A 14,360-nucleotide genomic window follows, 5' to 3' on the forward strand; every position below is an offset into this window, starting at 1 on the left:
GATGACAAAAGGCAAACATAACGGCATTTTACACATACATACTGTATAGCTTGAATGCACTGCAGATTTAACAGATGCTTTTCTTAAGATGGTGTACAAATAAAGAATAAAACAGAGCAATCCAGTGATAGGGTCTGGAAAGTGATTTTTGCCTATGCATTGAGATGGTCCCGTCCTGTGATTGTGAAAGTGAAGATTTGGGAAAATGATTCTGTGTCTCTCTGTAATTGTGTCACGAGATAGGAATCATCACTCACTGAGTGATGTTATTTCTTACCTTTTATATTATTAATCTACGATGCACTACAGTTAATTAGCAAGAAAATGTTTATACTAACAGAGGATCAGAGGTCACTGCACCACTGAATCCAAGAGGTTTGTCCATAGATCCGTCACTCTTCACAGATACACCACTGGGTTCTGGAGACTCTGATCTCTGTCTCTTCCTGCTGATGATGACAAAAGGCAAACATAATGGCATTTTACACATACATACTGTATAGCTTGAATGCACTGCAGATTTACATTTAAAATTATTCATTTAACAGATTATTTTATTTAAGACAATTTACAAATAAAGAATAAAACGGAGCAATCCAGTGATAGGGTCTGGAAAGTGATTTTTGCCTATGCATTGAGATGGTCCCGTCCTGTGATTGTGAAAGTGAAGATTTGGGAAAATTATTCTGTGTCTCTCTGTAATTGTGTCACGAGATAGGAATCATCACTCACTGAGTGATGTTATTTCTTACCTTTTATATTATTCATCTACGATGCACTACAGTTAATTAGCAAGTAAATGCTTATACTAACAGAGGATCAGAGGTCACTGCACCACTGAATCCAAGAGGTTTGTCCATAGATCCGTCACTCTTCACAGATACACCACTGGGTTCTGGAGACTCTGATCTCGGTCTCCTCCTACTGATGCTGACAAAAGGCAAACATAATGGCATTTTACACATACATACTGTATAGCTTGAATGCACTGCAGATTTAACAGATGCTTTTCTTAAGATGGTGTACAAATAAAGAATAAAACAGAGCAATCCAGTGATAGGGTCTGGAAAGTGATTTTTTGCCTATGCCTTGAGATGGTCCCGTCCTGTGATTGTGAAAGTGAAGATTTGGGAAAATTATTCTGTGTCTCTCTGTAATTGTGTTACGAGATAGGACTCATCACTGATGACAGGCTTCTGGAATGCATTGTACATCACTTTGGATAAAATAATCTGCCAATGCTAAAATGGGGCAGTGCCTTACCTGAGGTCAGAGGTCACTGTTGCATCATTGGATGCAGAGGGCAGACTGCTTATATTTTCATCGCTCGAAGACATGCAGCATGATCCAGGAGATGGAGAACACATTTTAGAGGCAGTGCCCTCATCTTCTCTTTTTTCATGGCCACTCATTTTAGAGGCAGTCCCTCACTTAAAAAAGAGAAATTGATGGCAGACTTTTAAGTACAAAGACAAAGTTTAAAAATAGTACAAAAAAAAAAAAAAAAAAAATTAAATTGGCATCTGCACAAACATAGAAATAAAAGTAATGTATAGACCAGTGTTAATTTTGTTGACGAATAATTTGTGTCATAATTTTCATGAACGAGATTTATACAATGAGACCGTAACGAACTAAAACTCTTTTTGAATGAAAAAAAACTATGACGAAAATCTATTGACATTTTTGTCAACGAATAAAAACGAGAAGAAAATGTTAGGGAGGGTCGATTTGGGAAGAGATTCATTCAGAACGAATCTGCTGCGTGGTTAGGATGTTAGATGCATACATGAACCGGTGGGACATAAGCTAACATACACTTGCTGCACGTCTCGTAAAACGTTAAAAAATGTCAATATGTGGGAGTAAGAGAAGAGCAGACATATGGATAAATCTGACGACGCAAGAGAGAACTCAGTTCGGTCCAGTTTTCTGAGCGCAGACACTGAAGCACACACACAGAATGCGCCTCACAGCGTGCGAGTACTCTCTCGCGTCACATGAACGGAGAATTACACACAAAATTATGTCGAATTGTCCATTTTGACGAGTATTCACATAAACACAGTTGATTACGTCTTAAGTGAACATAAACAGCAGGGAGAACGTGTATCAGTACATTGCATTCAATGCAGCTGTGCATTCAGTTTTAAAGGGACATCAGCCTAATTTAGTTGCTATTGTCCGAGTCATTGATGTTAATCAAGCAACAAAAGAAAGACAGAAAATCACTCACTGCTCTTGACTGAAAAACTTTAGTAGCCCTAAAGATTTCAGGCACTTCAGGTAATTGTGACGGTTCACATAACTTAGTGTAACACCAAAACAAGATGCATTTTTTTCTTTATTTTTTTTCAAGCATGTATAAAGTTTCAACGGGTAACTTTGCTGTATTCCTTCAACCACACAGGTGATCTACACACTCTGCTACGCCTCCTAGGATTAAATGTCACTTGTAAAACTCATGTTGAGTAGCAACAGGACCTGTGAAATGTGTTAGTTTGGATGTATTCCATTTCTTTTTGTCCCTCAGCATGAAAGTACATCTCCCAATTGGTTGCTCAATGTTCAGGGGTGGAGAGAACTTGGAAGCTCCCTTTTTCACATGAACAGGTCTTTTCACTCTCACCTGGTCCCCTGGTTTGAAAGTGTGATACTTGGCTCCACATCTTTTGTCTGTGTACGTTTACTCTTAAGCTGCTTGTTACTCAAGCCGTGTGGTTTGAGTTTGAGCTCCGTCAAGTTAATTCTTTGTCGTCTAATTTTTTATCTTAAAATAAATTTTATACACCATCCTTTTTCAGTTTTATAACGTGTGAATATATCCCCTATCGTATTCTACAACAAAAACAATCAGCGCTTTGTTAGCACTAGTTCTATTTTTGACTTCCGAGTCCGCTATTAGCATATAGCCCGCTATTTCAGCTTTGTACGCATTTTGCGATGATGTCAAAGTTCAGAAGGAGACACACTTGTAGTACTGTTTGGAGTAGCTCTATAATTTTGCAATAACTCAGCCACTGCATGTTTCCATGGTTTCCCCATTTGTTCTGCAGAAAGGATGCATTCCTTCAGAACTCTGTTCCAACGTTCCACAGCCTTGTTGCACTGCGGGTAGTACACACTACTACATATGTGACTTATTCCCCCCTCTTTTAAGAAAGCTGCAAACAAGCTGGAGAGAAACTGAGGGCCGTTGTTGATTATGACACACTGAGGATTGCCCTCCCTACTGAATACTGATTGAAGGAAGGATGTGACCATCTCTGCAGTAACATTTGGTGCAAATGCCACCTCAGGCCACTTACTGTGGTAATCCACTAAGGAGATGGCAAAAGGTCCACTCTCAAACGGTCCGACTATATCGATTCCTAGTTTCTGCCATGGATCGGATGGCAGACTGACAGGCTGAAGTGGAGCAGGTGCAGTTTTTACTGATTTATCATTCATTTGGCAAGTCAAGCAGGAAGAAGCTGCGGATTGCACTTGAGCATCCATCTGAGGCCACCAGAATAAGTCACGCAGCCTCCGTTTAGTTTGAACAATTCCTTGGTGTGTCTCATGCGCCAGGGTTACTAGCTCACTGCGTAACGCAGAAGGAACAATAACACGATGTTCACCTCTCATCACCAGCGCACCATCAACACACAGTTCATCACAGATGCGAAAGAAAGGCACCAGAACAGGATCCAGCTCACGGCCATTTTTTGGCCAGCCCTGACCGATTTCCCTCACTTTTTCTAGTTATATAAGGTTAAAATATATTGCCTGTATTTTTTTTTCTCATAATCACAATATACTATCGATATCGCCTGGATAGTGTAAAATATCATGATATGAATTTCAGCTCATATAGCCCACCCCTAGAATATATCATCTTGCAGAGAGAGTTTTATGCTGACTGTCATAACTGAACGTGACGTGCTGTTTGAATGCTGAGCGGAGAATGACTGACAGCTGCAGCAGAAGGAAGATGAGTTTCTTTAAACTTAAATTTAACAATGTAAATACAATTCTATCCCTCACATTAAGATATGGAATGGCTTCAGATGATATAGGCTATACAGTGCATGAAAACCAAACTGGTGCACTTCTGTTTCTTTAGGTGTATGACTCCCCCTTGTGCCATATAAAAAGCACAATAATCGTCTGAAACAACCACGGTTAGATCAAATAATCATGATTAGACCTAAATGTACATAAAAATGACATCTTAAAGACGTCTATTACACTGAACAAAATTATAAATGCAACACTTTTGTTTTTGCCCCCATTTTTCATGAGCTGAACTCAAAGATCTAAGACTTTTTCTATGTACACAAAAGGTCTATTTCTCTCAAATGTTGTTCACAAATCTGTCTAAATCTGTGTTAGTGAGCACTTCTCCTTTGCCGAGATAATCCATTCACCTCACAGGTGTGGCATATCAAGATGCTGATTAGACAGCATGATTATTGCACAGGTGAAACCGATTGTTGCAGCTGCTGTCCGGGTGGCTGGTCTCAGATGATCTTGGAGGTGAAGATATGTGGAGGTCCTGGGCTGGTGTGGTGTGGTTACACGTGGTCTGCGGTTGTGAGGCCGGTTGGATGTACTGCCAAATTCTCCGAAACGCCTTTGGTGACGGCTTATAGTAGAGAAATGAACATTCAATTCATGGGCAACAGCTCTGGTGGACATTCCTGCAGTCAGCATGTCAATTGCACGCTCCGTCAAAACTTGTGACATCTGTGGCATTGTGCTGTGTGATAAAACTGCAGATTTTAGAGTGGCCTTTTATTGTGGCCAGCCTAAGGCACACCTGTGCAATAATCATGCTGTCTAATCAGCATCTTGATATGCCACACCTGTGAGGTGGATGGATTATCTCGGCAAAGGAGAAGTGCTCACTAACACAGATTTAGACAGATTTGTGAACAATATTTGAGAGAAATAGGCCTTTTGTGTACATAGAAAAAGCCTTAGATCTTTGAGTTCAGTTCATGAAAAATGGGGGCAAAAACAAAAGTGTTGCGTTTACAATTTTGTTCAGTGTAGATGTTTGTACACAGCAGATGCTTTCCAGATGAAGCAAAAACATCTTGCAGACATACGTGTACTATCTGGGTTAGTACTAACCAGATTGACTTTATTTCTGCAGCTAGATGACTACAGCAGTTCTTTTTGAGAATTAACAGAGCTTTAGGCTATGTTGACACTCGTGCTCATATGTGACTCAGATTATTTGTATAATGACAGTGTGAACAGCACAACCCACATAGTATCTGGTCTTTTTGATGATGATTTGGGCCACTTCCATATGTGGTACTAAATTCAATTAAAGTCAGATGTTTTGCAGCGCAGTCTGAACAGTCAAAATGGAATTTATGCGACTTTTACTCCACAGATTTTACATACTTGTATTTCTTTGATCATTCATTATGACAGACAGTTGCGGATATAGTCAGTGGAGAAACAATGTGGTGTTGAACTCATAAGTATTGCAGTGGCAGCTCAGGCTTTAGAGATCATACTGTAAATATTTAAAAACTTTGCTCTTTTTCTCCTTATCTTCGTCCTCCTCATCACCTGTTCGCAAATTCACTGGATTTTGCAGCACATCAGTTTAGAAATGAATGTGTAAACGATTATTTCAGTGGCCTCCGTGTTACTTTCCTACGACAGCGCGCTTCATGTACTAAAAACACAGATTTGTGAGCATTATTGTAATTAAAGATGTTAGAATAAAAGATCGGATCACTTTACTGACTTGGATCTTTGAATCTCGTTCATCAAAATGAACAAATCTTTTTTCAAGTAATTTCGTTCATTTCACCAGAATATAATTAAAATGTTAGCCTACATGTTAATAGCCAAATTCTACAACACATCTACTTACGCATTTCGAATAAGACGTTGTTAATGCAATAAAACTATAATGCGACCAAGGCCAAATGATTAGAAACAGAAACGATAAATTCATTGTTTCAGGTAACATTATGTAGTCTCAGTTAACCTCACCTCCCGATCTGTACCGTTCATTCTTTTGTCACATCACTTCCCCATAAACTGAAGCTATGCAGTCTGTACCGGAAACAGAATTGATTAGTTAATCTCTCAAGTCTTCGGGTTCGAGTTGTTCATTCATCCTGCCCTATAGGCTATAACGCTATGCTGTCCCAGGAACAGAATTGATTAGTTCATCTCTCGAGTCTTCGGGTTCAAGTCATTTGGGTTTTTTTTGTCACGTGCCCACTTCCCGGCTCAATATCTTACAAAAAAAATTATACAAACATTACATATATGCGGTTATTATTTATAGGTATCTTTGCTTTATCAAAGTGATTTTTCCTCATCATAAGGATAAAGTTTAAAGCCTCCACATTCAATGTTAACCATCATGACAGAAATTCACAAATGTATAAATTGTAAGAAATAAAAAAGCTACAATTTGAGACCAGAAACGCATCACATAACTGTAAACGTGTTTGTAAGGAAGGCTGCTAATTCTATAATAATAACTATAATACTACTTATAATAATAACAACTAATTTCTGTATCCAATAGTGCTGTCACGTCAGGTGACAAAAGAACGAACGACTCAGACTCGAAGACTCAGGAGGTGAGCTAATTTCTCTTTCCAGTACAGACTGCATAGTTGTCTATGGGACTGTCACGGGATGAACAAACGACTCGAACCCGAACACAAATACTCGAGAGGTGAACTAATCATTTCTGTTTCCTGTAAAAAAAAACAATAGGAGGTCGTGCATGCGCGGTCAACACAAAATGAACGAATCCCTCATTGAGACGACTCTATGTTCCCAAGTCATATTAAAGATTAGTTCAAATTGAACGAATCGTTCATGCACGACACATCATTAGAAGAAACTGTGCAGGCTGAGTCAGCCGACTGCTCTCGAGGTTTTTTGATGCCATACATAACAGTGACATTGCGTCAAGGAATGTTTAGGTAAAAGTATATATAAAATAATAGGAATAAAAGTTTTTTTATGCTCAGTGTTATATATGCTTGGGTTCATAATGTTTCATCATTTTTCATAATTGTGTAACTGGGCAGCAGTGCTTTTGTCGAACACAGGGAAATGATGGCGTTATTTAGACTGGATAAAAGAGGGTAAATATGATGAGTGTGGATTGTAGTGGAAGTTTAAAAACAATATTTCTTCAAATAGGCTTGTTCGAGATGACCCACACTAGCCTGTCACTGACTGGCGAGGCCTGCCGGTTGTAGGCGGGGGAGGAGTAAAGAGACGGCCGTCAGCTCGGACACTTCGTGTTTTCCGTACACGTCGTGCTTTTCGTGCTTATACAATACGAATTTATATTGACTAGATAGCCTAATCTTAATTTTTGTTAACGTGTTGTGTGTTTTGTAACAAAAAAAAACTTTTATTTGAATATTAGATATATTCAATATCAAGATTGGTTAAATACAGGAACTTGCCTAAGAAAAAACACACGACACACGTCACCAGAGAATCTGACCAATGAGAATCAAGTGTGTTGTCATCAAGGCTTTCGCAGCCGAGTTTGAGCAACAGCAGCACCTGACCTCGGCGGCTGCTCTCGTTGTGCTCTCGCGGTACTTTGATGGCACATGTGATCGTAAGGCGGCTGCAGCGCCGATCAAAGTCTGACAAATGTTGTAACCAGAATGCACTGCTTTTGTCAGGCGGCAGCTGATCTTTGTGGCACCGCGTGAAGTCGAACAAGCCTATTGTCTTCATGCTCGATTCTGCCAAAAGTGGAGCCTTTCTCAAAGCACTTCAACCAAATGAGGCTTTGAACGTCACTAGTGACGTCACTTCACTAAAACGAGACAGAACTCTAGGCTTGTTTGAGACGAGCAAAATCTGCGCAGAACCGATCACCACGAGATGCATGCCGGTTAGAAAAGTGTCCGAGTTACTTCCGACTTGCTCTGATGTCATGCTGACGTGTGCCAAAAAACTCTCGCGATGGCGAGGCCGCTGTGTCGGATTAGGCTGGTTTGAGATGCGCCTCGCCTCACCTGAAATGTAGGCGAGAGTAGGCCACTGCAGTGAGGGGAGGAGTGAACTAAGCACAGTTGAGACGGACAGTTCTGACCTCTCGAAGTGAACAGATACCTACGAGATCAAAGACAGATATCATGTTATTCTCACTCATGTGCTGTCCTGCTGATTAACATGATATCATTTCAGTTCTGTTGCTTTTATATGAAAATAAATATCATCAATAAGACACTCAAAGTGCTTGCTATTTAATTCCATACGAAAGGTGTATTTATCATCCATTTTTACTTTAATACAAACATGTATTTTAGATTTTTATAGAAATATGACAACAATCACATATCTCACACAGAGATCGCACTGTCATGTGTTTGGGAACATTCATGCATAATTTAAATGCATAATCACATGAGATAAAAAAAATAAAACAGTTTAGAAGAGAACCCAGCATCACGGTTGTCTGAACCACTGAGCATTATGTGTCTTCAGTCAGTCGTTTCCCATCATGCTTTTGATCAGTTTTCAACTGGATTAAATACAAATTAACTAATCATATTTAGCATAGTAGCAACTATTACCCAACATCACACCTCTACTTACAGTCTATAATAGTTAGTATTAGACAACGACGATATGAAAATGTCAAGTAAAGTCAAGTCACCTTTATTTATATAGCGCTTTTAACAATACAGATTGTCAAAGCAACTGAACAGAATTGCATACAAAAATAGTGTGTAAATAATGCAAAATGAAAAAAATTAATGTCTGAGTAAATATCAAAAAGCACTTTAATCAACGAAGTTTAAGCCGTTTTGGTCAGAAATTTCCACATTAAACTGACGCAATAAAATTATCCGAGCTTGAAATTCCGTGCAAAGGAGAGCATGAACAGCAGCTCATTTTTGCATACCTACACGGTTATATGAAGAAAATGTTTTAAACTTACCACAATACGCTTCTTTTAAACAACCAGTGAGTGTAGATTTAAAGGCTCGAAATGGTGTCTCTTCCTCCTCTTTTACTTTCGGTTCTGGGGAGTCTCTGTGCTCCCTCTAGTGGCACAGAGCAGAACCACATTCTCAGCTGAGTCTCAAGCAGTTGTGCCTTAAACTGCATTATGTGACCGAACAAATACAGTATGAATAAAAATCTAACTCAACAAATATTAAATAGTTTAATACAAGATCTACTTCTTTTTCATTTAATGGCAGTTTACAAATTAAGTATTTAAACTAATAAAGTAAATATTAAAAAAAGTGTAAATAAAGGTAATAAAGTGTAGAGGTGGGCTTTAAGGCTTTGGTGGTTGCAAGGTGTGCTGGTCTTTTTAGTTGATATCTGGGGGTTTGCAGCAAAAGAGTGGGAATTGCTGCTGATAAAGTCCCACCGACTCGTTAATGTTCAAAACCCTCCCAGACAGAGCCAAACATGAAGTAAATAATAAAATACACTCTCAAAAATGATGAGTTAATTAATAACACATTTTTGTGTTATGGCCATTTTAACACATTTTGTGTAATTTTAAGTTGATCATGTGTAAAAAGAAAGAGAGAGAGAGAGAGAGAGAAACAGCACAGTGTGTCCAACACATTATGTGTTAAATATCATCCAATCACATTGCTGCCTACGTCACGCCGCAAGCCGTTAACCAAATTTGTGCCTGTTTTTTCATTGGTGGATGACATGGATGCACTCATGTCAGGTAAATGGATTTCCTCGCTAGAAATGTAGTGTTCCCAGAGTGTTCTGAGATGGTCATGATGAGGAGCTCTTTTAACGGTTGGGGGACGTTATTTGGAGGACCTTCAGGGATTAGCACTGCTCAGAGTGTATTTGGTCCCACAATACAGTGTGTTAAAGTCAGAGGTGGAAAGTAACTAATTACAAATACTTTTGTTACGGTACTTGAGTACATTTTGTCATTTTTTCTACTTTCTTGAGTATCATAAAACTAAAGTATTCAACTTCGCCACATTTATTTTTCACCAAAAGTACAAAAAATAAAATACAAATATACAAAAGAGGCGCCGATGGAGAAACAGAGCGAGCCGGCGTTTGACGGGCACTTTTCAAACTCCTGGGATGGAGCCCTGCGCTTCAGGCAATAACAGACAGGTCTGACTCGGGTGCAAAACCAATCAAAACTTCACTTTGCTTTGACTGTCAATCACCGGCGTTGTCGTTTTGAATCAGCATAGCGTTTCAATATTTTAGTGAATTTTAGTGAGCTATGCTCTGATTTTAAATCATAATTTTGTCAGCTCCTGAAATGGGTCATGCCGTTGATATTACCAGAGCACACAGCAGTATTAAGTAAATAGAAAACTCGGTCGATAGAATTATTGCATGGATGGAGCAAGAACAATGTAAGTGTCTAAAATACATGCGCACAGTTCAGTTGAATGTAAAAATCGCACTCTTTTAACAGTGCAGTTAAACTAAATGTACGAAGCTAAAATAACCTCAACATTAACAACAACATTGAAATAATGTTTCGCATGTTTCATGTTTCATTCATACTCGAAACCGGAGGGCGCTCTTGCGCAGAAAGTCCAAAACAGCCTAGAAGTAGTAATATATAATAACTTATGAAGTGCAGGAAATCCCTAATATGGACAAAGGCATCCTGCTATCGCTGTAGCTTTAAAAAAAAAAGGCAATTTCAGGTAATTTCCAAGTAATAAATAGTATATGAATAACGCAGTGCTAATTGACATAACATGTATTACAGTATAGAAACTATTCTGCCTTATTATGTGTTTGTATAAACCAATACTAAAATTGTCATTAAGAAAATACAGAAAAAAATAGTATAGAATACAAATGATTGGTTATCGTCCAGCAGTGTATTTGATTTCTTAGCCAATTAAAATAAATAAGAAAAAAATAAAGCCTGTCAATTAGACAAAAGTCAAAAGTTTTTTTTGTTTGTTTTTTTTACATTTCTGTCCCCCTCATTTGTGAAATGATGGCCACGCTGCTATGTGTGCAGGACAGAAAACAGTGCACAAGTCTTCTTGTGTTTGAATGGTTTAAAGTCATATTAAAATGCGCACAAAGGAATTGATAAGAGGAATCGATATTTTAATTTAATAACAAGTAGACGATTCCTGACCTTAAGCATCATATTCCAGAATTGGAATAGATTTTGGATTCCCAAGCCTATATGGGTTAACATTTTAAATAAAATGCTCTTTTTTTGTCCTACCGAAAATGTGCCTGGAGTCCACCTTTGTTATTATAACAAACTACACTTTCAATGTGATTTTAAACCATTCAAGTCAAGAAGACTCACTGGCTATCTTCTCTGCTGCACACACATCCTTGTGTAAGTGTTCTTTAGCCTGTTGATTTTCATTCATAGTATTCAGCTAACAATTAAATATGTTGTAATAAGATGATATCCAAGATTTGTATTTATTTATTTATTTATTTATTACCTTATTGGAATTGAAATTAGGAATTGACAAGAATTGGAATCATTAAAATTGTTTTCTTTTAAACCTCCACTTACCCTTCATTGCTTTTGCCCTTCTTAAAAACAACCACACAATCTTATACGTGAATGTACTTTTCAAAATTAGTTGTAAAACAGTTGCTTCTGGCAACAGGGACAGGTAGTATGTTTGCTTAACATAGCGTCAAACGTGACAGTTTATGAGACTAATATCATGTTTTGCTCCAAAATCACTATATAACATCAGTCGGGTTTGAAACAGTTAGCTTCTGTGGTTCCATGTTGCTTCTTATCACAGTGAGACAGAAAATATTGTTTTTAAATTCTATACTGTGATACAAGCTATGTCAATTAGCATTGCAATTTTGTGTTTATTGTCTTCCACGTTTCATCAGTCAAAGTGTCTCTATCTGCATGTTATTCAGCTGTAGTGATATCTGATTTATTTGTCCATATAAGAGATTTCCTGGGACAGACATTACAGTACATTGGTGTTAGGATTAGGGTTAACCCTGCTCCATAATGCTCACATCGTCTCATTTTGTGTAAAAATAGAAAAGTAATACTAAAGTACTTTGTAATGCATTAACTTGAGTAGTTTTTCAGCAAACTACTTTTTCACTCTTACTTGAGTCATATTATTGTTCAGTACTTTTACTTGTACTCTGAAGCAGAGTTGAACTTAATGCGAATGTTAACAAGCAGAATTACTGAAGGAAAGAGAAACAGAAAAAAAGAGACAAACAGAAACACAACTGACTTCCAGTCACAGCCTTAGATGAACTCTCTCTTTCAAATCTCTCAAGATCTCAAGCAGAGGAGGATTAAACAACTCCACAAACAGCATTACCAGCTTCACTTTTTACTAACCAGTTTGTCTAAAAAACACATTATTTAGAACAGAGGTTTAGATGTTGAATGTTTCGTTTCAAGTCACCATTAGGGTGATCAGTGTTTGCTTTAGGTGAGCTCTTGACCATCTCACATCTTTGAATGTCTTGGGAACATCATTGACACCAGCTGGAACATTCTGAGAACACTCTGGGAACGTTACATTTCTAAAGGTGTTTGCTTTTGAAATATGTTTGTGATATTTTGAATGCAGTGCTTCATTTTGCAAGAGATTTGAGGCATTTTGTGTGTGCAATTCTTGGATTTGTGTGTAAAGTTTTGAAAATAAAAGAGGCAAAGTTTTGAGAATGTATGTAAAGTAGTTGAACAAAACTGTAACAGCACAGCTGCTGTGAGTCTCAGATGAGATTGTGCTGCTGCTCTGCGCCGCTAGAGAGTGCGCGAGTGTCCTTCATATGAGCCCAGCTAAAACGAAAGTGAAAGAAGAGGAAGATAAGAGACTAATACGTATAACAAATATCTGAACATTCTGCTTGAAATGTTTATGTTTAAACGTAAACAATAGCTGACATATATTCCAGAAAGTGCAGTTGTAAATGCAGTTCTAGCTGCTATCAGCTGCTGTTGAGTTCAGTTTGTAAAGTTGCAGTAACTGCAGCTGTGGTTGTGTTTTCTGGCCTGATCTGTAGTTGTGCTGTATTGACATGACCTTTACTTGCTGCCATGATCTTTAGCTTTGATACCATAAAGTACAACAGTTCACTATATTTGCATTTAAATTATTGGGAATGTAATTAAACTGCACTTATCTTAAGCTGTGCTGCAGTTATTCTACACACTGTAAAACCCAACAAGTTAGGGTAACTCAACCCGTTTTAGATAACCGATTACCTTAAACCATTTAAGTTTTAAAACTAATAGTTAACTTAAACAAGAACTACAAGTGAATTCCAGCCACAGACTTAGATATTAAAATCATCTGAAATAAAAGAAGACATTAACAATTTTGTGATCTCAGCAGAGGATGATTAAATAACTCCACAAACAGCATCACCAGCTTCACTCATTATTAACCAGACTGACTTTATTTCTGTCATAAAAGTTCTTACTGAGGATTACAGAGGTTTAGATGATGATGGTTTATGTCATTTAACATTTTATGCCACAATTATAACATACATACATATAGTTTCACATTTTTATCTCATTATTATGGTTTATTATTTCACAATTTCAAATTTGATGTCATAATGTTAGTTTTTTTATCACAATTTCTGCCTTTCATGCCAATTTTAGTCTCATAATTACATTGAGATGAAGCGGTGAATTCAGTAAACAGCTGAGCATCTTATTTCAGTGCAAAAACCTGCATCTAAACACCTGCAGTCTAGTTTAACTCTGCATATCAGCCCTGAAATACAACATAACTTACATAAACTGAGAAATCTCCAGCGTTCAGAGAAACAGTCGGGTCTGTACGTTTGTACTTCTCTACTGCGGCTTTCCATGTTTCTGTCAGCTCTTCCTGATTTGAGAGAGTTAGTCAGTTACTTGCCTGTGTTTGTGCAAAAGATGTCGTTTAAAAGATCATGTTTATAATGATATTTGGACTCTTTGTGTTTTTATGTCACTTCTCTGATCCATAAGTTCCTTCAATTTTGAATATTGGTAATATCAGTCAAACACCAGATGAGTGTTTTTTAGTTTCTGACACATTTTTCTCAGTCAGAAGAGCTTCTCCAACAAACTTTGGCAGTTTTCTTCTGACGATCTTGTTCAATATGTCTCGAGCTTCCTTCAGATTATCAGCAGTGGAGGACAAGATCTGCTCAAAGATTTCATCTGACAGAAGAGTCATTGTTATCATAAAAATAGGCATTTTCCAACATCATCTCATATGTAAATAATAGAAATCATTATTTTTATAATACTAATAATAATGATAATAATTAAAACATACAGTATATTATTTTCTATGTTTTCAGACACATAACCACGAAACTCAAAACAGAGAATACGTTTATATATGGACGATCTACTACTTTATTAAAAA

The 14,360-nt window shown here is 37.6% G+C and overlaps 1 long non-coding RNA gene across 1 annotated transcript; it reads right to left on the bottom strand.

Moving 5' to 3' along the window:
• Positions 1-841: 841 nt before the first annotated feature.
• On the bottom strand, positions 842-9,018 carry LOC107574377 (uncharacterized). Its single transcript, XR_001607663.1, has 3 exons — positions 8,945-9,018; positions 1,264-1,430; positions 842-930 (listed from the first exon to the last, which is right to left on the bottom strand). It is a non-coding gene; the product is annotated as an uncharacterized lncRNA (long non-coding RNA).
• Between the last annotated feature and the right edge of the window lie 5,342 nt (positions 9,019-14,360).

The sequence above is a fragment of the Sinocyclocheilus grahami genome, unplaced genomic scaffold, assembly GCF_001515645.1.
Source record: "Sinocyclocheilus grahami isolate Dianchi unplaced genomic scaffold, SAMN03320097.WGS_v1.1 scaffold2202.1, whole genome shotgun sequence".
Taxonomy (NCBI): Eukaryota; Metazoa; Chordata; class Actinopteri; order Cypriniformes; family Cyprinidae; genus Sinocyclocheilus; species Sinocyclocheilus grahami.